The sequence below is a fragment of the Petromyzon marinus genome, unplaced genomic scaffold (assembly GCF_048934315.1).
Source record: "Petromyzon marinus isolate PM22_M1 ecotype Great Lakes invasive population unplaced genomic scaffold, UKy_Petmar_22M1.pri1.0 PM_Scaffold_35, whole genome shotgun sequence".
Lineage (NCBI taxonomy): Eukaryota > Metazoa > Chordata > Hyperoartia > Petromyzontiformes > Petromyzontidae > Petromyzon > Petromyzon marinus.
In genome coordinates, this window is record NW_027423335.1 from 58,031 (window position 1) to 83,628 (window position 25,598).

Here is a 25,598-nt window from a genome sequence, read left to right on the forward strand (position 1 = left end):
GGGTCTCTGTTTGAGTCTATGGGCCTCTGTGTGAGTCTACAGGTCTCTGTGTGAATCTGTGGGTCTCTCTCTGAGTCTATGGGCCTCTGTGTGAGTCTATAGGTCTCTGTGTGAGTCTACGGGTCTCTGTGCGAGTCTACTTGTCTCTGTCTAAGTCTACTGGTCTCTGTATGAGTCTATGTGTCTCTGTGTGAGTCTACGGGTCTCTGTGTGAGTCTATGGGTCTCTGTGGGAGTCTACGGGTCTCTGTGTGAGTCTATGTGTCTCTGTGTGAGTCTATGGGTCTCTATGTGAGTCTACTGGTCTCTGTGTGAGTCTATTGGTCTCTGTGTGAGTCTACTGGTCTCTGTGTGAGTCTATGGGTTTCTGTTTGAGTCTACGGGTCTCTGTGTGAGTCTACGGGTCTCTGCGTGAGTCTACTGGTCCCTGCGTGTAACTACGGTCTCTGTGCGAGTCTATGGGCCTCTGCGTGAGTCTCCCTGTCTCTGCGCCACTCTGGATGTGACAGTGTCCTCGTGCGCATTACCTGCCGCTCTCATCAGCAGGCCAAAGTGCAGGAGGATAGCGAGTGGAGTCCACATCTCTGCTTGTTGATCACCGTGTTAGTTTGTTCCACTGTAGCCTGTTAAGGAGACAGATGCCTCGACTCAAGAAAGTGCTCAACATTGGGCGGGCTCATCCCGCGTTCTACAGAGTGCATGGGGGACGTTTTGGCCAAATAGCCGTCACCATTTCCTGGCAGGATCCATAATACAGTTTTTTTTTTTGGGGGGGGGGGGGTTATATCACGTAAATGTAAATGTCTCACATAATGATAGGGTTTTTCCCACCTTTTTTCTGGCAACAAAACTGAAACCTTTTTTTGCGAGGAATCATGTTACTGCATTAACCACAATACTTGTGGTCAAAATACAAACAAAAAACACACTGATAATATATGCATTATATTATTGGTTCTTTTGGTAAAGTAACGTATAAAGGAAACAAAATAATAACAAACATATAACACGATAAAATTATCACGACGTTTCGACTGCAATACAAGCAATCATCATCAGGTGTCAAAAGCACAGCAAGAAAATTTGAAAGTATTTTCTTGCTGTGGTTTTCACACCCGATGGTGATTGCTGCTTTGTGTTGCAGTCGAAACGTCGTGATAATTTTATCGTTTTATATTTTTATTATTGTATTGTTTCCCTTCTACGTGGTGACTTTACCGAAAGAACCAAGAATATTAATCCCTGCAGTCACGAAAGCTTTAAATCAAAATGTAATAAATGCATTGTCCTTGAAACGGATTGGTCTACACCTGAGACGGCTCTCTTTTGAGTCTCGTCTCAATTGGTGCTAGACCAGAGGACGCCAAAAGGCGTCACCCAGCTCAAAGACAATGCCACTGTCAAAGTAATGAGGGCTCGGGGTAAACATCTACATAATTAGACCTCCTTTGCTACTGGCAAAAGGAGGTCTAATGATGTAAATGCCTCGTTAAATCTGCCACTACCCAACAAAGCCAATTAGTAAGGGGTTTGTCACATAAACAGAACTTCTAGATTTGAAGCATTCGTGACTGCAAGGATCCCTACTCTTTGGTTCTATTCGGTAAAGTCACGTAGGTAATTCATTACTAGTGCAGCACACCGGTGTGTTGGAGAGCAAATCCACAACATTTACACTGAATATGATGTCATGTAGGGCAGTCTGTGCACAAACGCCACCCACCCTCAGCATTTCGCTTAGGAGCTCATCTCTGCCCGGTGCCTTTCCTGATCTCAGACTCTGGATCGCCTTCAGTACTTCCTCAACAAATGGCACCTCAGCCAGCCACTCACAGGGGGTGACTTTCGCCTCCAGTAATCACAACCGGCATCATCGGGCGGGTGTGTGTCGGGTGGTGGCAGGTTTAACGACGCGTAATTTCTATTTGCGCGATCTCACCCAATAAACCTGTATTATGGATTACATTGGTCGCGAAAGCCTGCGTGTTAAACTTATAACACAGGAGGTTGTGTTAAGATGTTGGCATTTTAATGTTAGTCTCTGGTCTCACGATGGTGGTGAGACTAGGCCATAGAGAAGGCTGTCACTGTCCCTGGTGTAGGCAAATTAGTTTCACATAGAATTACATTATCGGGGGCAGTGTGTTTGTTGGCATGTTTTGCCACAAGCACTTTGTGTGGTTAATGCAGACTTGATAATGCTTTGCTATAGGTGGAAAGATGTTAACGATCTCGCCTGCTATGCAGGAGGTCGTGGGTTTGTTCTTGACCCTGACAATGCCTGCTGCTGTATATTTGGAATCTGCGTCTCTCTCATCATCATCATCATCACAGTGGCTCGGAGATGTTAACTCCCTCGCCTGTTACGCACGAGGTCGTGGGTTAAATGTCGACCCCGGTTGTGTGGATCATTGTCCGGGTGTGAAGCCCCGCAGCGATGCACCGTCAAATGTGTTCTTGGTGGCAAATTGCAAGCTCACATTCTTCATCTTCGTGTAATTAATTCTTTCTTACTTCTCCCTCTTCTTCTTCTTTATGAGGAAGATGTCACCAAAATGAAACGGGATGCTGCCCACTTACGGCACTTTGGGTTGCCCCCGCAGAGACTCACACAGCAGAGACAAACATACTCATCACAGAGACCCTTAGATTCACAGAGACCCATGCATAGACTCACCACACAGAGACCCATAGAGTCACCCAGAGACCCACAGACTCATCACAGAGACCCTTAGATTCACAGAGAACCATGGACTCACCACACAGAGACCCATAGAGTCACCCAGAGACCAACAGACTCATCACAGAGACCCTTAGATTCACAGAGACCCATGGACTCACCACACAGAGACCCATAGAGTCACCCAGAGACCCACAGACTCATCACAGAGACCCTTAGATTCACAGAGACCCTTAGATTCACAGAGAACTATGGACTCACCACACAGAGACCCATAGAGTCACCCAGAGACCCACAGACTCATCACAGAGACCCTTAGATTTACAGAGACCCATGCATGGAATCACCACACAGAGACCCATAGAGTCACCCAGAGACAAACAGACTCATCACAGAGACCCTTAGATTCACAGAGACCCATGCATGGACTCACCACACAGAGACCCATAGAGTCACCCAGAGACCCACAGACTCATCACAGAGACCATTAGAGTCACAGAGACCCATGCATGGACTCACCACACAGAGAGCCATAGAGTCACCCAGAGACCCACAGACTCATCACAGAGACCCTTAGATTCACAGAGAACCATGGACTCACCACACAGAGACCCATAGAGTCACCCAGAGACCCACAGACTCATCACAGAGACCCTTAGATTCACAGAGACCCATGCATGGACTCACCACACAGAGACCCATAGAGTCACCCAGAGACCCACACACTCATCACAGAGACCCTTAGATTCACAGAGACCCATGCATGGACTCACCACACAGAGACCCATAGAGTCACCCAGAGACCCACAGACTCATCACAGAGACCCTTAGATTCACAGAGACCCATGCATGGACTCACCACACAGAGACCCATAGAGTCACCCAGAGACCAACAGACCCATCACAGAGACCCTTAGATTCACAGAGACCCATGCATAGACTCACCACACAGAGACCCATAGAGTCACCCAGAGACCCACACACTCATCACAGAGACCCTTAGATTCACAGAGACCCATGCATGGACTCACCACACAGAGACCCATAGAGTCACCCAGAGACCAACAGACTCATCACAGAGACCCTTAGATTCACAGAGACCCATGCATGGACTCACCACACAGAGACCCATAGAGTCACCCAGAGACCCACAGACTCATCACAGAGACCCTTAGATTCACAGAAAGCCATGCATGGACTCACCACACAGAGACCCATAGAGTCACCCAGAGACCCACAGACTCATCACAGAGACCCTTAGATTCACAGAGAACCATGTAATCACCACACAGAGACCCATAGAGTCACCCAGAGACCCACAGACTCATCACAGAGACCATTAGAGTCACAGAGACCCATGCATGGACTCACCACACAGAGACCCATAGAGTCACCCAGAGACCCACAGACTCATCACAGAGACCCTTAGATTCACAGAGACCCATGCATAGACTCACCACACAGAGACCCATAGAGTCACCCAGAGACCCACACACTCATCACAGAGACCCTTAGATTCACAGAGACCCATGCATGGACTCACCACACAGAGACCCATAGAGTCACCCAGAGACAAACAGACTCATCACAGAGACCCTTAGATTCACAGAGACCCATGCATAGACTCACCACACAGAGACCCATAGAGTCACCCAGAGACCCACAGACTCATCACAGAGACCCTTAGATTCACAGAGAACCATGGACTCACCACACAGAGACCCATAGAGTCACCCAGAGACCCACAGACTCATCACAGAGACCCTTAGATTCACAGAGAACCATGGACTCACCACACAGAGACCCATAGAGTCACCCAGAGACCCATAGACTCATCACAGAGACCCTTAGATTCACAGAGACCCATGCATGGACTCACCACACAGAGACCCATAGAGTCACCCAGAGACCCACACACTCATCACATAGACCCTTAGATTCACAGAGACCCATGCATGGACTCACCACACAGAGACCCATAGAGTCACCCAGAGACCCACAGACTCATCACAGAGACCCTTAGTTTCACAGAGACCCATGCATAGACTCACCACACAGAGACCCATAGAGTCACCCAGAGACCCACACACTCATCACAGAGACCCTTAGATTCACAGAGACCCATGCATGGACTCACCACACAGAGACCCATAGAGTCACCCAGAGACCAACAGACCCATCACAGAGACCCTTAGATTCACAGAGATCCATGCATAGACTCACCACACAGAGACCCATAGAGTCACCCAGAGACCCACAGACTCATCACAGAGACCCTTAGTTTCACAGAGACCCATGCATAGACTCACCACACAGAGACCCATAGAGTCACCCAGAGACCCACACACTCATCACAGAGACCCTTAGATTCACAGAGACCCATGCATGGACTCACCACACAGAGACCCATAGAGTCACCCAGAGACCCACACACTCATCACAGAGACCCTTAGATTCACAGAGACCCATGCATGGACTCACCACACAGAGACCCATAGAGTCACCCAGAGACCCACAGACTCATCACAGAGACCCTTAGATTCACAGAGACCCATGCATGGACTCACCACACAGAGACCCATAGAGTCACCCAGAGACCAACAGACCCATCACAGAGACCCTTAGATTCACAGAGACCCATGCATAGACTCACCACACAGAGACCCATAGAGTCACCCAGAGACCCACACACTCATCACAGAGACCCTTAGATTCACAGAGACCCATGCATGGACTCACCACACAGAGACCCATAGAGTCACCCAGAGACCAACAGACTCATCACAGAGACCCTTAGATTCACAGAGACCCATGCATGGACTCACCACACAGAGACCCATAGAGTCACCCAGAGACCCACAGACTCATCACAGAGACCCTTAGATTCACAGAAAGCCATGCATGGACTCACCACACAGAGACCCATAGAGTCACCCAGAGACCCACAGACTCATCACAGAGACCCTTAGATTCACAGAGAACCATGTAATCACCACACAGAGACCCATAGAGTCACCCAGAGACCCACAGACTCATCACAGAGACCATTAGAGTCACAGAGACCCATGCATGGACTCACCACACAGAGACCCATAGAGTCACCCAGAGACCCACAGACTCATCACAGAGACCCTTAGATTCACAGAGACCCATGCATAGACTCACCACACAGAGACCCATAGAGTCACCCAGAGACCCACACACTCATCACAGAGACCCTTAGATTCACAGAGACCCATGCATGGACTCACCACACAGAGACCCATAGAGTCACCCAGAGACAAACAGACTCATCACAGAGACCCTTAGATTCACAGAGACCCATGCATAGACTCACCACACAGAGACCCATAGAGTCACCCAGAGACCCACAGACTCATCACAGAGACCCTTAGATTCACAGAGAACCATGGACTCACCACACAGAGACCCATAGAGTCACCCAGAGACCCACAGACTCATCACAGAGACCCTTAGATTCACAGAGAACCATGGACTCACCACACAGAGACCCATAGAGTCACCCAGAGACCCATAGACTCATCACAGAGACCCTTAGATTCACAGAGACCCATGCATGGACTCACCACACAGAGACCCATAGAGTCACCCAGAGACCCACACACTCATCACATAGACCCTTAGATTCACAGAGACCCATGCATGGACTCACCACACAGAGACCCATAGAGTCACCCAGAGACCCACAGACTCATCACAGAGACCCTTAGTTTCACAGAGACCCATGCATAGACTCACCACACAGAGACCCATAGAGTCACCCAGAGACCCACACACTCATCACAGAGACCCTTAGATTCACAGAGACCCATGCATGGACTCACCACACAGAGACCCATAGAGTCACCCAGAGACCAACAGACCCATCACAGAGACCCTTAGATTCACAGAGATCCATGCATAGACTCACCACACAGAGACCCATAGAGTCACCCAGAGACCCACAGACTCATCACAGAGACCCTTAGTTTCACAGAGACCCATGCATAGACTCACCACACAGAGACCCATAGAGTCACCCAGAGACCCACACACTCATCACAGAGACCCTTAGATTCACAGAGACCCATGCATGGACTCACCACACAGAGACCCATAGAGTCACCCAGAGACCAACAGACCCATCACAGAGACCCTTAGATTCACAGAGACCCATGCATAGACTCACCACACAGAGACCCATAGAGTCACCCAGAGACCCACACACTCATCACAGAGACCCTTAGATTCACAGAGACCCATGCATGGACTCACCACACAGAGACCCATAGAGTCACCCAGAGACCAACAGACTCATCACAGAGACCCTTAGATTCACAGAGACCCATGCATGGACTCACCACACAGAGACCCATAGAGTCACCCAGAGACCCACAGACTCATCACAGAGACCCTTAGATTCACAGAGAGCCATGCATGGACTCACCACACAGAGACCCATAGAGTCACCCAGAGACCCACAGACTCATTACAGAGACCCTTAGATTCACAGAGAACCATGTAATCACCACACAGACACCCATAGAGTCACCCAGAGACCCACAGACTCATCACAGAGACCCTTAGATTCACAGAGAGCCATGCATGGACTCACCACACAGAGACCCATAGAGTCACCCAGAGACCCACAGACTCATCACAGAGACCCTTAGATTCACAGAGACCCATGCATAGACTCACCACACAGAGACCCATAGAGTCACCCAGAGACCCACAGACTCATCACAGAGACCCTTAGATTCACAGAGACCCATGCATGGACTCACCACACAGAGACCCATAGAGTCACCCAGAGACCCACACACTCATCACAGAGACCCTTAGATTCACAGAGACCCATGCATGGACTCACCACACAGAGACCCATAGAGTCACCCAGAGACCCACAGACTCATCACAGAGACCCTTAGATTCACAGAGACCCATGCATGGACTCACCACACAGAGACCCATAGAGTCACCCAGAGACCAACAGACCCATCACAGAGACCCTTAGATTCACAGAGACCCATGCATAGACTCACCACACAGAGACCCATAGAGTCACCCAGAGACCCACACACTCATCACAGAGACCCTTAGATTCACAGAGACCCATGCATGGACTCACCACACAGAGACCCATAGAGTCACCCAGAGACCAACAGACTCATCACAGAGACCCTTAGATTCACAGAGACCCATGCATGGACTCACCACACAGAGACCCATAGAGTCACCCAGAGACCCACAGACTCATCACAGAGACCCTTAGATTCACAGAGAGCCATGCATGGACTCACCACACAGAGACCCATAGAGTCACCCAGAGACCCACAGACTCATCACAGAGACCCTTAGATTCACAGAGAACCATGTAATCACCACACAGAGACCCATAGAGTCACCCAGAGACCCACAGACTCATCACAGAGACCATTAGAGTCACAGAGACCCATGCATGGACTCACCACACAGAGACCCATAGAGTCACCCAGAGACCCACAGACTCATCACAGAGACCCTTAGATTCACAGAGACCCATGCATAGACTCACCACACAGAGACCCATAGAGTCACCCAGAGACCCACACACTCATCACAGAGACCCTTAGATTCACAGAGACCCATGCATGGACTCACCACACAGAGACCCATAGAGTCACCCAGAGACAAACAGACTCATCACAGAGACCCTTAGATTCACAGAGACCCATGCATAGACTCACCACACAGAGACCCATAGAGTCACCCAGAGACCCACAGACTCATCACAGAGACCCTTAGATTCACAGAGAACCATGGACTCACCACACAGAGACCCATAGAGTCACCCAGAGATCCACAGACTCATCACAGAGACCCTTAGATTCACAGAGAACCATGGACTCACCACACAGAGACCCATAGAGTCACCCAGAGACCCATAGACTCATCACAGAGACCCTTAGATTCACAGAGACCCATGCATGGACTCACCACACAGAGACCCATAGAGTCACCCAGAGACCCACACACTCATCACATAGACCCTTAGATTCACAGAGACCCATGCATGAACTCACCAAACAGAGACCCATAGAGTCACCCAGAGACCCACAGACTCATCACAGAGACCCTTAGTTTCACAGAGACCCATGCATAGACTCACCACACAGAGACCCATAGAGTCACCCAGAGACCCACACACTCATCACAGAGACCCTTAGATTCACAGAGACCCATGCATGGACTCACCACACAGAGACCCATAGAGTCACCCAGAGACCAACAGACCCATCACAGAGACCCTTAGATTCACAGAGATCCATGCATAGACTCACCACACAGAGACCCATAGAGTCACCCAGAGACCCACAGACTCATCACAGAGACCCTTAGTTTCACAGAGACCCATGCATAGACTCACCACACAGAGACCCATAGAGTCACCCAGAGACCCACACACTCATCACAGAGACCCTTAGATTCACAGAGACCCATGCATGGACTCACCACACAGAGACCCATAGAGTCACCCAGAGACCAACAGACCCATCACAGAGACCCTTAGATTCACAGAGACCCATGCATAGACTCACCACACAGAGACCCATAGAGTCACCCAGAGACCCACACACTCATCACAGAGACCCTTAGATTCACAGAGACCCATGCATGGACTCACCACACAGAGACCCATAGAGTCACCCAGAGACCAACAGACTCATCACAGAGACCCTTAGATTCACAGAGACCCATGCATGGACTCACCACACAGAGACCCATAGAGTCACCCAGAGACCCACAGACTCATCACAGAGACCCTTAGATTCACAGAGAGCCATGCATGGACTCACCACACAGAGACCCATAGAGTCACCCAGAGACCCACAGACTCATTACAGAGACCCTTAGATTCACAGAGAACCATGTAATCACCACACAGACACCCATAGAGTCACCCAGAGACCCACAGACTCATCACAGAGACCCTTAGATTCACAGAGAGCCATGCATGGACTCACCACACAGAGACCCATAGAGTCACCCAGAGACCCACAGACTCATCACAGAGACCCTTAGATTCACAGAGACCCATGCATAGACTCACCACACAGAGACCCATAGAGTCACCCAGAGACCCACACACTCATCACAGAGACCCTTAGATTCACAGAGACCCATGCATAGACTCACCACACAGAGACCCATAGAGTCACCCAGAGACCCACAGACTCATCACAGAGACCCTTAGATTCACAGAGAACCATGGACTCACCACACAGAGACCCATAGAGTCACCCAGAGACCAAAATACTCATCACAGAGACCCTTAGATTCACAGAGAAACATGGACTCACCACACCGAGACCCATAGAGTCACCCAGAGACCCACAGACTCATCACAGAGACCCTTAGATTCACAGAGACCCATGCATAGACTCACCACACAGAGACCCATAGAGTCACCCAGAGACCCACAGACTCATCACAGAGACCCTTAGATTCACAGAGACCCATGCATGGACTCACCACACAGAGACCCATAGAGTCACCCAGAGACCCACAGACTCATCACAGAGACCCTTAGATTCACAGAGAACCATGGACTCACCACACAGAGACCCATAGAGTCACCCAGAGACCCACAGACTCATCACAGAGACCCTTAGATTTACAGAGACCCATTTACTCACCACACAGAGACCCATAGAGTCACCCAGAGACCCATAGACTCATCACAGAGACCCTTAGATTCACAGAGACCCATGCATGGACTCACCACACAGAGACCCATAGAGTCACCCAGAGACCCACACACTCATCACAGAGACCCTTAGATTCACAGAAACCCATGCATGGACTCACCACACAGAGACCCATAGAGTCACCCAGAGACCGACAGACTCATCACAGAGACCCTTAGATTCACAGAGACCCATGCATAGACTCACCACACAGAGACCCATAGAGTCACCCAGAGACCCACACACTCATCACAGAGACCCTTAGATTCACAGAGACCCATGCATGGACTCACCACACAGAGACCCATAGAGTCACCCAGAGACCAACAGACCCATCACAGAGACCCTTAGATTCACAGAGACCCATGCATAGACTCACCACACAGAGACCCATAGAGTCACCCAGAGACCCACACACTCATCACAGAGACCCTTAGATTCACAGAGACCCATGCATGGACTCACCACACAGAGACCCATAGAGTCACCCAGAGACCAACAGACTCATCACAGAGACCCTTAGATTCACAGAGAGCCATGCATGGACTCACCACACAGAGACCCATAGAGTCACCCAGAGACCCACAGACTCATCACAGAGACCCTTAGATTCACAGAGAACCATGTAATCACCACACAGACACCCATAGAGTCACCCAGAGACCCAGAGACTCATCACAGAGACCCTTAGATTCACAGAGAGCCATGCATGGACTCACCACACAGAGACCCATAGAGTCACCCAGAGACCCACAGACTCATCACAGAGACCCTTAGATTCACAGAGACCCATGCATAGACTCACCACACAGAGACCCATAGAGTCACCCAGAGACCCACACACTCATCACAGAGACCCTTAGATTCACAGAGACCCATGCATAGACTCACCACACAGAGACCCATAGAGTCACCCAGAGACCCACAGACTCATCACAGAGACCCTTAGATTCACAGAGAACCATGGACTCACCACACAGAGACCCATAGAGTCACCCAGAGACCAAAATACTCATCACAGAGACCCTTAGATTCACAGAGAAACATGGACTCACCACACAGAGACCCATAGAGTCACCCAGAGACCCACAGACTCATCACAGAGACCCTTAGATTCACAGAGACCCATGCATAGACTCACCACACAGAGACCCATAGAGTCACCCAGAGACCCACAGACTCATCACAGAGACCCTTAGATTCACAGAGACCCATGCATGGACTCACCACACAGAGACCCATAGAGTCACCCAGAGACCCACAGACTCATCACAGAGACCCTTAGATTCACAGAGAACCATGGACTCACCACACAGAGACCCATAGAGTCACCCAGAGACCCACAGACTCATCACAGAGACCCTTAGATTTACAGAGACCCATTTACTCACCACACAGAGACCCATAGAGTCACCCAGAGACCCATATACTCACACAGACACCCATAGACTCACACAATGACCTATTGACTCAAACAGAGACCCAGAGACTGACACAAAGACTCATAGAATCAAATAGACACCCATAGACTCACCATACAATGACCAATTGACTCACACAGAGACCCATAGACTCACACACAGACCCAGAGACTCACACAGAGACCCATAGACTCACACAGAGACCCATAGACCCACACAGAGCCCTATAGACTCACCACACAGAGACCCATAAAGCCACTCAGAGACCCATATACTCACACATAGACCCATATAATCAAACAAAGACCCATACTCACCACACAATGACCCATTTGCTCACACAGAGACACATAGACTCACACAGAGACCCATAGACTCACACTGAGACCCATAGACTCACACAGAGACCTATAGACTGAACACACATTGTCCCATCGACTCACACAGAGACACATAGACTCACACAGAGACTCATAGAAGCAAACAGAGACCAATAGACTCAGCACTCAATGACCCATCAACTCACACAGAAATCCATAGACTCACACAGAGACCCATAGACTCACCACACAATGACCCATTGACTCACACAGAGACCCAGAGACTCACAGAGACCCATAGACTCACCACACAATGACCCAATGACTCACACAGAGACCCATAAACTCACACAGAGACCCATAGACTCACACAGAGACCCATAGAATAAAACGGAGACCCATAGACTCAACACACAATGACCCATTGACTCACACATAGACCCATAGACTCACCACACAGAGACCCATAGAGTCACCCAGAGACCCATATACTCACACAGTGACCCATATACTCACACATAGACCCATAGACTCACCACAAAATGACCCATTGACTCATGCAGAGATGCATATACTCACACAGAGACTCATAGACTCACACAGAGACCCATAGACTCACCACACAGAGAACCCATAGAGTCACCCAGAGACCCATATACTCACACAGAGACCCATATACTCACACAGAGACCCATATAATCAAACAGAGACCCATAGACTCACCACACAATGACCCATTGACTCACACAGATCCATAGACCCACTCAGAGACCCAAAGACTCACATCAGAGACCCATAGTCACCCAGAGACCCATATACTCACACAGAGACCCATATATTCACACAGAGACCTATAGACTCACCACACAATGACCCATTGACTCACCCAGAGACCCATAGACTCACACAGAAACCCATAGACTCACACAGAGACCCATAGACTCACACATAGACCCATAGACTCACACATACACACGTGCATACTGTACGTGCCCGCTTCCTGCCTCTTTCAGCATTCAACCAAATCTACCTCTTCCCCCTGCAAATGCAAATCATCTCGTTCAATGCTGATTGCTAGATGTGTCCCACATGACACGCTGAGCAATCAACTATTCATATTCTTGGTTCTTTCGGTAAAGTCACGTAGAAGGGAAACAATAAAATAATAAAAATATAAAACAATAAAATTATCACGACGTTTCGACTGCAACACAAACAATCATCATCAGGTGTGAAAACCACAGCAATTAAATTTGAAAAAAGTGGCGGGGTTTTTTTAAGGTTAGCACCACGGAGAGCGATTTGACAGTTTGTTTCACACCTGATGATGATTGCTTGTGTTGCAGTCGAAACGTCGTGAGAAATTTATTGTTTTAGATTTTTTATTATTTTATTGTTTCCCTCCTGCGTCACTTTACCGAAAGAACCAAGAATATGAATCCCTGCAGTCACGAAAGCTTTAAATCAACAATTAACTATTATTAACTACGAACTAGTGTATATTTTTCCAGTGGGAAAGGCTGCTGCTGCTGTTGCTCCTGCTTTGTATTAGCTCTGTTTCAGAAAGCGGATACCCTAGCCATCGCGCAAATGACAAGATCTCAACGAAAGTGATGGACTTATCACGTGGAAATTACAGACACATAGAGACCCATAGAGATGCATAGAGACCAATAGAGATGCATAGAGACCAATAGAGACTCGGACACTCATAATAAATCACAGAGGTCCATAGAGACCTGATAGAGACCCATAGAGCCCCATAAAGATACATAGAGTACCATAGAGACCCAGACACTCATAGAGATTCACAGTGGCCCATAGAGACCGTATAGAGACCCATAAAGACCCATAAAACACACAGTGATGCTCATAGATACACGGAGACCTACAGAGATACCTACATACTCATTGAGACACATAGAGACCCAAATAGTTACAGAGACCCATAGGTATACATATAGAACCATCGACATGCATAGATACCCATAGAGATGCATAGAGCACCATCGACATGCATAGATACCCATAGAGACACACATACCCATGGAGATGCATCGAGACCCAAATAGATACATAGAGACCTATAGAGACCCATATGCGACACATAGAGACCCACAGAGATACATAGAGACCCATAGAGACACATAAAGACCCACAGAGATACATAGAGACCCATAGAGACACATAAAGACCCACAGAGATACAAGATACCCACATGAATACATAGAGACCCATAGAGACACACATACCCATGGAGATGCATCGAGACCAAAATAGATACATAGATAACTATAGAGACCCCTATGCGACACATAGAGACCCACAGAGATACATAGAGACCCATAGAGACACATAAAGACCCACAGAGATACATAGAGACACATAGAGGCACATAAAGACCCACAGAGATACATAGATACCTATAGAGACCCATAGAAACACATAAAGACCCACCGAGATACATAGAGACCTATAGAGACCCATACAGACACATAAAGACCCACAGAGATAGATAGAGACCTATAGAGACCCATAGAGACAAAGACCCACAGAGATACATAGAGACCTATAGAGACCCATAGAGACACATAAAGACCCACAGAGATACATAGAGACCCATAGAGACACATAAAGACCCACAGAGATGCATAGAGACCTATAGAGACCCATAGAGACACATAAAGACCCACAGAGATACAAGATACCCACATGAGAACACAGAGACCCCATATACCAAACTCAACTTTTCTTTTTGAAAGCGACCTGGCTATAACAAATGACAGCTCAACGAAGTTGGCTGATCATCATCATCATCGTCGTGTGCAAATGAATGGCAGCAGCCAAAAACTCTCCAGATGCGTGGTGATGTGGCGGGGGGGGGAGAAACCGGAAGAGCTGGAGCAAAGTCCAATGCGAACACCACGGGGAGAGAGAGATGCAGATTACAAACATATATTCAATATATATTCAAGTAGTGGCATCCCAAACTCTCACGGTGGTGTAATGTCATTTCATGCTAATTCCTTTGTCAAGGCGTTTTCTGTTTACCCCCTTCACAGCTTCTAAGGAGGCGACCTGCGCTTGGCTTTCTTCACTCCAACGCTGCCCTCTGGACAGTACGGTCCCTTCACCTGATGAAGGCCGCTTGTGTTGTGGCCCGAAACGTCGTGATTTTTTGCTGTTTTAGTTTTTTTTTACCTACGTGACTTTACCGAATAGAAGCAAAGAGTAAACGTATAGTGGTAGGCATTGTCAGCTTCGGGATCGGACTCTCGACCTCCTGTATAGGGGCCGTCCGTAAATGACGTCACGCACCTAAGGGGGGGGGGAGGGGTCAGACATTTGTGACGATGCGTGACGAGGGGGGTGGGTGGGCAGGGTTTGAGAAATGTGACGTCACGTCAAACTGCGCAACTTTCAACAAATGCAGAAAACACGTTCTGGCTTCTTTCGGTAAAGTCACCACGTAGGATGGAAAAATAATAATAAAAATATATCACGTTTTATTTATTTTATTTTTGTTTATTATTTTTTTGTTTCCCTTTTACGTAGTGGCGACTTTACCGGAAGAACCAAGAATAATAATTGTATTGTTTTACAATTATTTTATTGTTTTATATTTTTATTATTTTAATGTTTCCCTTTTACGTAGTGGTGACTTTACCGAAAGAACCAAGAATAATAATGTTATTGTTTTACAATAATTTTATTGTTTTATATTTTTATTATTTTAATTTTTCCCTTCTACGTGGTGGTGACTTTACCGAAAGAACCAAGAATAATAATTTTATTGTTTTACAATAATTGTGTTGTTTTATATTTTTATTATTTGATTGTTTCCCTTCTACGTGGTGGTGACTTTACCGAAAGAACCAAGAAAAATAATTTTATTGTTTTTTTTAAATGTGTTCTCCTACAACATCAGAGTGCAGCGCCACGTTGAATACGCAACTACAGTGTGACAATCGTTTAAAGCGATTTGAAGCATGTTTTATTTTAGTGGGGGGGGGGGCAGGGCTTTGATGGGGGGTCTGACTTTTTGTGACGCCACGTGACGACGGGGTGGGACAAAAATCGCGTGACGTCATTTATGGACGGCCCCATACAGGGAAAGGTAGTTAACATTTCGCCACGACGATGATGATGAAGATGAGAGAGAGAGAGAGACGCAAACTGGAAATACACAGCAGTTCGCAGACATGTGGTAAAATATGCAAACGCGCATGGTTCTGATGACAAAAGTAATGTAATGCATTGCCTTTGGAACTGATTGGCCCTACCTCCACAGACAAGCAGTAGCCATATTTGTGGCCTAGTCTCAATACCTGTGTCTCGCTACAGTACGAAGACAATGGCACGAGTATCAGAGCATTTATAGCTGCAGATGTCTCACGGGACACCTTTTTTTGCCAGTATCAAAAGTACGTCAATTAAGAACAGGTCTGCACCCTTTCTGGCAGTAGAACGGGAAGTTGCGTGTTAAAATGTGTCAAGCACCAAGACAGATGATATCTTTTGCAAAGAATCAAGTTACTACATTAACCACACGCACAGTACTTGCGGTGAACATGCAACCGACACACGGCTCTGATAGTAATAATAATGTTGAGTGGCATTGTCTTTGAATATGATTGGCCTACCTCTATAGACAGCAGGAGCCTCACTACCCAGTGTGTCACTACCCAGTGTCTCACTACCTGTGTCTTACTACCCCAGTGTCTCACTACCCAGTGTCTCACAACCCAAGTGTCTCACTACCCAGGGTCTCACTACACAGTGTCTCACTACACCAATGTCTCACTAGCCGTGTCTCACTACCCAGTGTCTCAAAACCCAGTGTCTCACTACCAGTGTCTCACTACCCAGCGTCTCACTACCCAGTGTCTCACTACCCAGTGTCTCACTACCTGTGTCTCACTACCCCAGTGTCTCACTACCCAGTGTCTCACTACCCAGTGTCTAACTACACAGTGTCTCACTACCCCAATGTCTCACTAGCAGTGTCTCACTACCCAGTGTCTCACAACCCAGTGTCTCACTACCAGTGTCTCACTACCCAGCGTCTCACTACCCAGTGTCTAACTACACAGTGTCTCACTACCCCAATGTCTCACTAGCAGTGTCTCACTAGCAGTGTCTCCCTACCCAGTGTCTCACTCCCCAGTGTCTCACTACCTGTGTCTCACTACCCCGGTGTCTCACTACCCAGTGTCTCACTACCCAGTGTCTCACGACTCAGTGTCTCACTAGCAGTGTCTCACTACCCAGTGTCTCACTACCCAGTGTCTCACTACCCAGTGTCTCACTACCCCAGTGTTTCACTACCCAGTGTCTCACTAGCAGTGTCTCACTACCCAGTGTCTCACTAGCAGTGTCTCACTACCCCAGTGTGTCACTACCCAGTGTCTCACTACCCAGTATCTCACTACGACTGTCTCACTACCCAGTGTCTCACTACCCCAGTGTCTCACTACCCCAGTGTCTCACTACCCAGTGTCTCACTACCCAGTGTCTCACTACCCAGTGTCTCACTAGCAGTGTCTCACCACCCAGTGTCTCACTACCCAGTGTCTCACTACCCAGTGTCTCACTACCCCAGTGTTTCACTACCCAGTGTCTCACTAGCAGTGTCTCACTACTCAGTGTCTCACTACCCAGTGTCTCACTACCCAGTGTTTCACTACCCAGTGTCTCACTACCCAGTTTTTCACAACCCAGTGTCTCAGTAGCAGTGTCTCACTACCCAGTGTCTCACTACCCAGCGTCTCACTACCCAGCGTCTCACTATCCCAGTGTCTAACTACACAGTGTCTCACTACCCAGTGTCTCACTAGCAGTGTCTCACTACCCAGTGTCTCACTATCCAGTGTCTCACTAGCAGTGTCTCACTACCCAGTGTCTAACTACACAGTGTCTCACTACCCCAATGTCTCACTAGCAGTGTCTCACTACCCAGTGTCTCACAACCCAGTGTCTCACTACCAGTGTCTCACTACCCAGCGTCTCACTACCCAGTGTCTAACTACACAGTGTCTCACTACCCCAATGTCTCACTCTCAGTGTCTCACTAGCAGTGTCTCCCTACCCAGTGTCTCACTCCCCAGTGTCTCACTACCTGTGTCTCACTACCCCGGTGTCTCACTACCCAGTGTCTCACTACACAGTGTCTCACTACTCAGTGTCTCACTAGCAGTGTCTCACTACCCAGTGTCTCACTACCCAGGGTCTCACTACCCAGTGTCACACTAGCAGTGTCTCACTACCCAGTGTGTCACTACCCAGTGTCTCACTACCCAGTGTCTCACTACCCAGTGTCACACTAGCAGTGTCTCACTACCCAGTGTGTCACTACCCAGTGTCTCACCACCCAGTGTCTCACTACCCAGTGTCTCACTACCCAGTGTCTCACTACCCCAGTGTTTCACTACCCAGTGTCTCACTAGCAGTGTCTTACTACTCAGTGTCTCACTACCCAGTGTCTCACTACCCAGTGTTTCACTACCCAGCGTCTCACTACCGAGTGTCTCACTACCCAGTGTCCCACTACCAGTGTCTCACTACCCAGTGTCTCACTACCCAGTGTCGTCTCACTGCCCAAGTGTCTCACTACCCAGTGTCTCACTACCCAGTGTCTCACTACCCAGTGTCTCAGTAGCAGTGTCTCACTACCCAGTGTCTCACTACCCAGCGTCTCACTACCCAGCGTCTCACTATCCCAGTGTCTCACTAGCAGTGTCTCACTACCCAGTGTCTCACTAGCAGTGTCTCACTACCCAGTGTCTCACTATCCAGTGTCTCACTAGCAGTGTCTCACTACCCAGTGTCTCACTAGCAGTGTCTCACTAACCAGTGTCTCACTAGCAGTGTCTCACTACCAAGCGTCTCACTACCCCAGTGTCTCACTAGCAGTGTCTCACTACCCAGTGTCTCACTACCCAGTGTCTCACTACCCAGTGTCTCACTAGCAGTGTCTCACTACCCAGTGTCTCACTACCCAGCGTCTCACTACCCAGCGTCTCACTACCCAGTGTCTCACTAACAGTGTCTCACTACCCAGTGTCACACTACTCAGTGTCTCACTAGCAGTGTCTCACTACCCAGTGTGTCACTACCCAGTGTCTCACTACCCAGTGTCTGACTACCCAGCGTCTCACTACCCCAGTGTTTCACTACCCAGTGTCTCACTACCCAGTGTCTCACTACCCAGTGTCTCACTAGCAGTGTCTCACTACCCAGTGTCTCACTACCCAGTTTGTCACTACCCAGTGTCTCAGTAGCAGTGTCTCACTACCCAGTGTCTCACTACCCAGCATCTCACTACCCAGCGTCTCACTATCCCAGTGTCTCACAAGCAGTGTCTCACTACCCAGTGTCTCACTAGGAGTGTCTCACTACCCAGTGTCTCACTACCCAGTGTCTCACTAGCAGTGTCTCACTACCAGTGTCTCACTACCCAGTGTATCACTACCAAGCGTCTCACTACCCAGTGTCTCACTAGCAGTGTGTCACTACCCAGTGTCTCACTACCCAGTGTCTCAATACCCAGTGTCTCACTACCTGTGTCTCACTAGCAGTGTCTCACTACCCAGTGTCTCACTACCTGTGTCTCACTACCTAGTGTCTCACTACCCAGTGTCTCACTAGCAGTGTGTCACTACCCACTGTCTCACTACCCAGTGTCTCACTACCCAGTGTCTCACTACCTGTGTCTCACTAGCAGTGTCTCACTAACCCCAGTGTCACACTACCCAGTGTCTCACTACACCAGTGTCTCACTAGCAGTGTCTCACTACCCAGTGTCTCACTACCAAGTGTCTCACTACACAGTATCTCACAACCCAGTGTTTCACTAGCAGTGTCTCACTACCCAGTGTCTCACTAGCAGTGTCTCACTACCCAGTGTCTCACTAGCCAGCGTCTGACTACCCAGAGTCTCACTACCCAGTGTCTCACTAGCAGTGTCTCACTACCCAGTGTCTCACTAGCAGTGTCTCACTACGCAGTGTGTCACTACCCAGTGTGTCACTACCCAGTGTCTCACTACCCAGAGTCTCACTACCCATTGTCTTACTAGCAGTGTCTCACTACCCAGTGTCTCACTACCCAGTGTCTCACAAGCAGTGTCCCACTACCAGTGTCTCACTACCCAGTGTCTCACAAGCAGTGTCCCACTACCAGTGTCTCACTACCCAGTTTCTCACTACCCAGTGTCTCACTACCCAGTGTCTCACTACCCCAGTGTCTCACTACCAGTGTCTCACTACCCAGTGTCTCACAAGCAGTGTCCCACTACCAGTGTCTCACTACCCAGTGTCTCACAAGCAGTGTCCCACTACCAGTGTCTCACTACCCAGTGTCTCACTACCAGTTTCTCACTACCCAGTGTCTCACTAGCAGTGTCTCACTACCCAGTGTCTCTCAAGCAGTGTCTCACTACCCCTGTGTCTCACTACCTGTGTCTCACTACCCAGTGTGTCACTACCCAGTGTCTCCCTACCCAGTGTCCCACTACCAGCGTCTCACAACCCAGCGTCTCACTACCCGGTGTATCACTACCCAGTGTCTCACTACCCAGTGTCTCACTACCCAGTGTCACACTACTCAGTGTCTCACTAGCAGTGTCTCACTACCAAGTGTGTCACTACCCAGTGTCTCACTACCCAGTGTCTGACTACCCAGCGTCTCACTACCCCAGTGTTTCACTACCCAGTGTCTCACTACCCAGTGTCTCACTACCCAGTGTCTCACTAGCAGTGTCTCACTACCCAGTGTCTCACTACCCAGTTTGTCACTACCCAGTGTCTCAGTAGCAGTGTCTCACTACCCAGTGTCTCACTACCCAGCATCTCACTACCCAGCGTCTCACTATCCCAGTGTCTCACAAGCAGTGTCTCACTACCCAGTGTCTCACTAGGAGTGTCTCACTACCCAGTGTCTCACTACCCAGTGTCTCACTAGCAGTGTCTCACTACCAGTGTCTCACTAACCAGTGTATCACTACCAAGCGTCTCACTACCCAGTGTCTCACTAGCAGTGTGTCACTACCCAGTGTCTCACTACCCAGTGTCTCAATACCCAGTGTCTCACTACCTGTGTCTCACTAGCAGTGTCTCACTACCCAGTGTCTCACTACCTGTGTCTCACTACCTAGTGTCTCACTACCCAGTGTCTCACTAGCAGTGTGTCACTACCCAGTGTCTCACTACCCAGTGTCTCACTACCCAGTGTCTCACTACCTGTGTCTCACTAGCAGTGTCTCACTAACCCCAGTGTCACACTACCCAGTGTCTCACTACCCCAGTGTCTCACTAGCAGTGTCTCACTACCCAGTTTCTCACTAACAAGTGTCTCACTACACAGTATCTCACAACCCAGTGTTTCACTAGCAGTGTCTCACTACCCAGTGTCTCACTAGCAGTGTCTCACTACCCAGTGTCTCACTAGCCAGCGTCTGACTACCCAGAGTCTCACTACCCAGTGTCTCACTAGCAGTGTCTCACTACCCAGTGTCTCACTAGCAGTGTCTCACTACGCAGTGTGTCACTACCCAGTGTGTCACTACCCAGTGTCTCACTACCCAGAGTCTCACTACCCATTGTCTTACTAGCAGTGTCTCACTACCCAGTGTCTCACTACCCAGTGTCTCACAAGCAGTGTCCCACTACCAGTGTCTCACTACCCAGTGTCTCACAAGCAGTGTCCCACTACCAGTGTCTCACTACCCAGTTTCTCACTACCCAGTGTCTCACTACCCAGTGTCTCACTACCCCAGTGTCTCACTACCAGTGTCTCACTACCCAGTGTTTCACAAGCAGTGTCCCACTACCAGTGTCTCACTACCCAGTGTCTCACAAGCAGTGTCCCACTACCAGTGTCTCACTACCCAGTGTCTCACTACCAGTTTCTCACTACCCAGTGTCTCACTAGCAGTGTCTCACTACCCAGTGTCTCTCAAGCAGTGTCTCACTACCCCTGTGTCTCACTACCTGTGTCTCACTACCCAGTGTGTCACTACCCAGTGTCTCACTACCCAGTGTCCCACTACCAGCGTCTCACAACCCAGCGTCTCACTACCCGGTGTATCACTACCCAGTGTCTCACTACCCAGTGTCTCACTACCCAGTGTCTCACTACCAGTTTCTCACTAACAGTGTCTCACTACCCAGTGTCTCACTACCCAGTGTCTCACTACCCCAGTGTCTCACTACCTGTGTCTCACTACCCAGTGTCTCACTACCCAGCGTCTCACGAGCAGTGTCTCACTACCCAGTGTCTCACTACCCAGTGTCTCACTACCCCAGTGTCTCACTACCTGTGTCTCACTACCCCAGTGTCTCACTACCCAGTGTCTCACTACCCCAGTGTCTCACTACCTGTGTCTCACTACCCAGTGTCTCACTAGCAGTGTCTCACTAGCAGTGTCTCACTACCCCAGTGTCTCACTACCCAGTGTCTCACTACCCAGTGTCTCACTAGCAGTGTCTCACTACCCACTGTCTCACTATCCAGTGTCTCACTACCCCAGTGTCTCACTACCCAGTGTCTCAATAGCAGTGTCTCACTACCCAGTGTATCACTACCCAGTGTCTCACTAGCAGTGTCTCACTACCCAGTGTCTCACTACCCAGTTTCTAACTACCCAGTGTCTCAGTAGCAGTGTCTCACTACCCAGTGTCTCACTAGCAGTGTCTCACTACCCAGTATCTCACTACCCAGTGTCTCACTACCCAGTGTCTCACTACCCCAGTGTCTCACTACCTGTGTCTCACTACCCCAGTGTCTCACTACCCAGTGTCTCACTACCCCAGTGTCTCACTACCTGTGTCTCACTACCCAGTGTCTCACTAGCAGTGTCTCACTAGCAGTGTTTCACTACCCCAGTGTCTCACTACCCAGTGTCTCACTACCCAGTGTCTCACTAGCAGTGTCTCACTACCCACTGTCTCACTATCCAGTGTCTCACTACCCCAGTGTCTCACTACCCAGTGTCTCAATAGCAGTGTCTCACTACCCAGTGTCTCACTACCCAGTGTCTAACTACACAGTTTCTCACTACCCCAATGTCTCACTAGCAGTGTCTCACTACCCAGTGTCTCACAACCCAGTGTCTCACTACTAGTGTCTCACTACCCAGCGTCTCACTACCCAGTGTCTAACTACACAGTGTCTCACTACCCCAATGTCTCACTAGCAGTGTCTCACTAGCAGTGTCTCCCTACCCAGTGTCTCACTCCCCAGTGTCTCACTACCCAGTGTCTAACTACACAGTGTCTCACTACCCCAATGTCTCACTAGCAGTGTCTCACTACCCAGTGTCTCACAACCCAGTGTCTCACTACCAGTGTCTCACTACCCAGCGTCTCACTACCCAGTGTCTAACTACACAGTGTCTCACTACCCCAATGTCTCACTCTCAGTGTCTCACTAGCAGTGTCTCCCTACCCAGTGTCTCACTCCCCAGTGTCTCACTACCTGTGTCTCACTACCCCGGTGTCTCACTACCCAGTGTCTCACTACACAGTGTCTCACTACTCAGTGTCTCACTAGCAGTGTCTCACTACCCAGTGTCTCACTACCCAGGGTCTCACTACCCAGTGTCACACTAGCAGTGTCTCACTACCCAGTGTGTCACTACCCAGTGTCTCACTACCCAGTGTCTCACTACCCAGTGTCACACTAGCAGTGTCTCACTACCCAGTGTGTCACTACCCAGTGTCTCACCACCCAGTGTCTCACTACCCAGTGTCTCACTACCCAGTGTCTCACTACCCCAGTGTTTCACTACCCAGTGTCTCACTAGCAGTGTCTTACTACTCAGTGTCTCACTACCCAGTGTCTCACTACCCAGTGTTTCACTACCCAGCGTCTCACTACCGAGTGTCTCACTACCCAGTGTCCCACTACCAGTGTCTCACTACCCAGTGTCTCACTACCCAGTGTCGTCTCACTGCCCAAGTGTCTCACTACCCAGTGTCTCACTACCCAGTGTCTCACTACCCAGTGTCTCACTACCCAGTGTCTCAGTAGCAGTGTCTCACTACCCAGTGTCTCACTACCCAGCGTCTCACTACCCAGCGTCTCACTATCCCAGTGTCTCATTAGCAGTGTCTCACTACCCAGTGTCTCACTAGCAGTGTCTCACTACCCAGTGTCTCACTATCCAGTGTCTCACTAGCAGTGTCTCACTACCCAGTGTCTCACTAGCAGTGTCTCACTAACCAGTGTCTCACTAGCAGTGTCTCACTACCAAGCGTCTCACTACCCCAGTGTCTCACTAGCAGTGTCTCACTACCCCAGTGTCTGACTACCTGTGTCTCACTACCCAGTGTCTCACTACCCAGTGTCTCACTACCAGTGCCTCACTACCCAGTGTCTCACTACCCAGTGTCTCACTACCCAGTGTCTCACAAGCAGTGTCTCACTACCAGTGTCTCACTACCCAGTGTCTCACTACCCAGTGTCTCACTACCAGTGCCTCACTACCCAGTGTCTCACTACCCAGTGTCTCACTACCACTGTCTCACTACCCAGCGTCTCACTACCCAGTGTATCACTACCCAGTGTCTCACTAGCAGTGTCTGACTACCCAGTATCGCACTACCCAGTGTCTCACTAGCAGTGTCTCACTACCCAGTGTCGCACTACCCAGTGTCTCACTACGCCGTGTCTCACTACCCAGTGTCTAACTACCCAGTGTCTCACTACCCAGCGTCTCTCAAGCAGTGTCTCACTACCCCTGTGTCTCACTACCTGTGTCTCACTACCCAGTGTCTCACTACCCAGTGTCTCACTACCCAGTGTGTCACTACCCAGTGTCTCACTACCCAGTGTCTCACTAACAGTGTCTCACAACCCAGCGTCTCACTACCCGGTGTCTCACTACCCAGTGTCTCACTACCCAGTGTCTCACTACCCAGTGTCTCACTACCAGTTTCTCACTAACAGTGTCTCACTACCCAGTGTCTCACTACCCACTGTCTCACTATCCAGTGTCTCACTACCCCAGTGTCTCACTACCCAGTGTCTCACTAGCAGTGTCTCACTACCCAGTGTCTCACTACCCAGTGTCTCAATAGCAGTGTCTCACTACCCCAGTGTCTCACTGCCCAAGTATCTCACTACCCAGTGTCTCACTACCCAGTGTCTCAATACCAGTTTCTCACTACCAGGTGTCTCACTACCCAGTGCCTCACTACCAGTATCTCACTACGAGTGTCTCACTACCCACTGTCTCACTACCCAGTGTCTCACTACCCCAGTGTCTCACTCCCCCAGTGTCTCACTACCCAGTGTCTCACTAGCAGTGTCTCACTACCAGGTGTCTCACTACCCAGTGTCTCACAACCCAGTGTCTCAATAGCAGTGTCTCACTACCCCAGTGTCTCACTACCCAGTGTCTCACTGCCCAAGTGTCTCACTACCCAGTGTCTCACTACCCAGTGTCT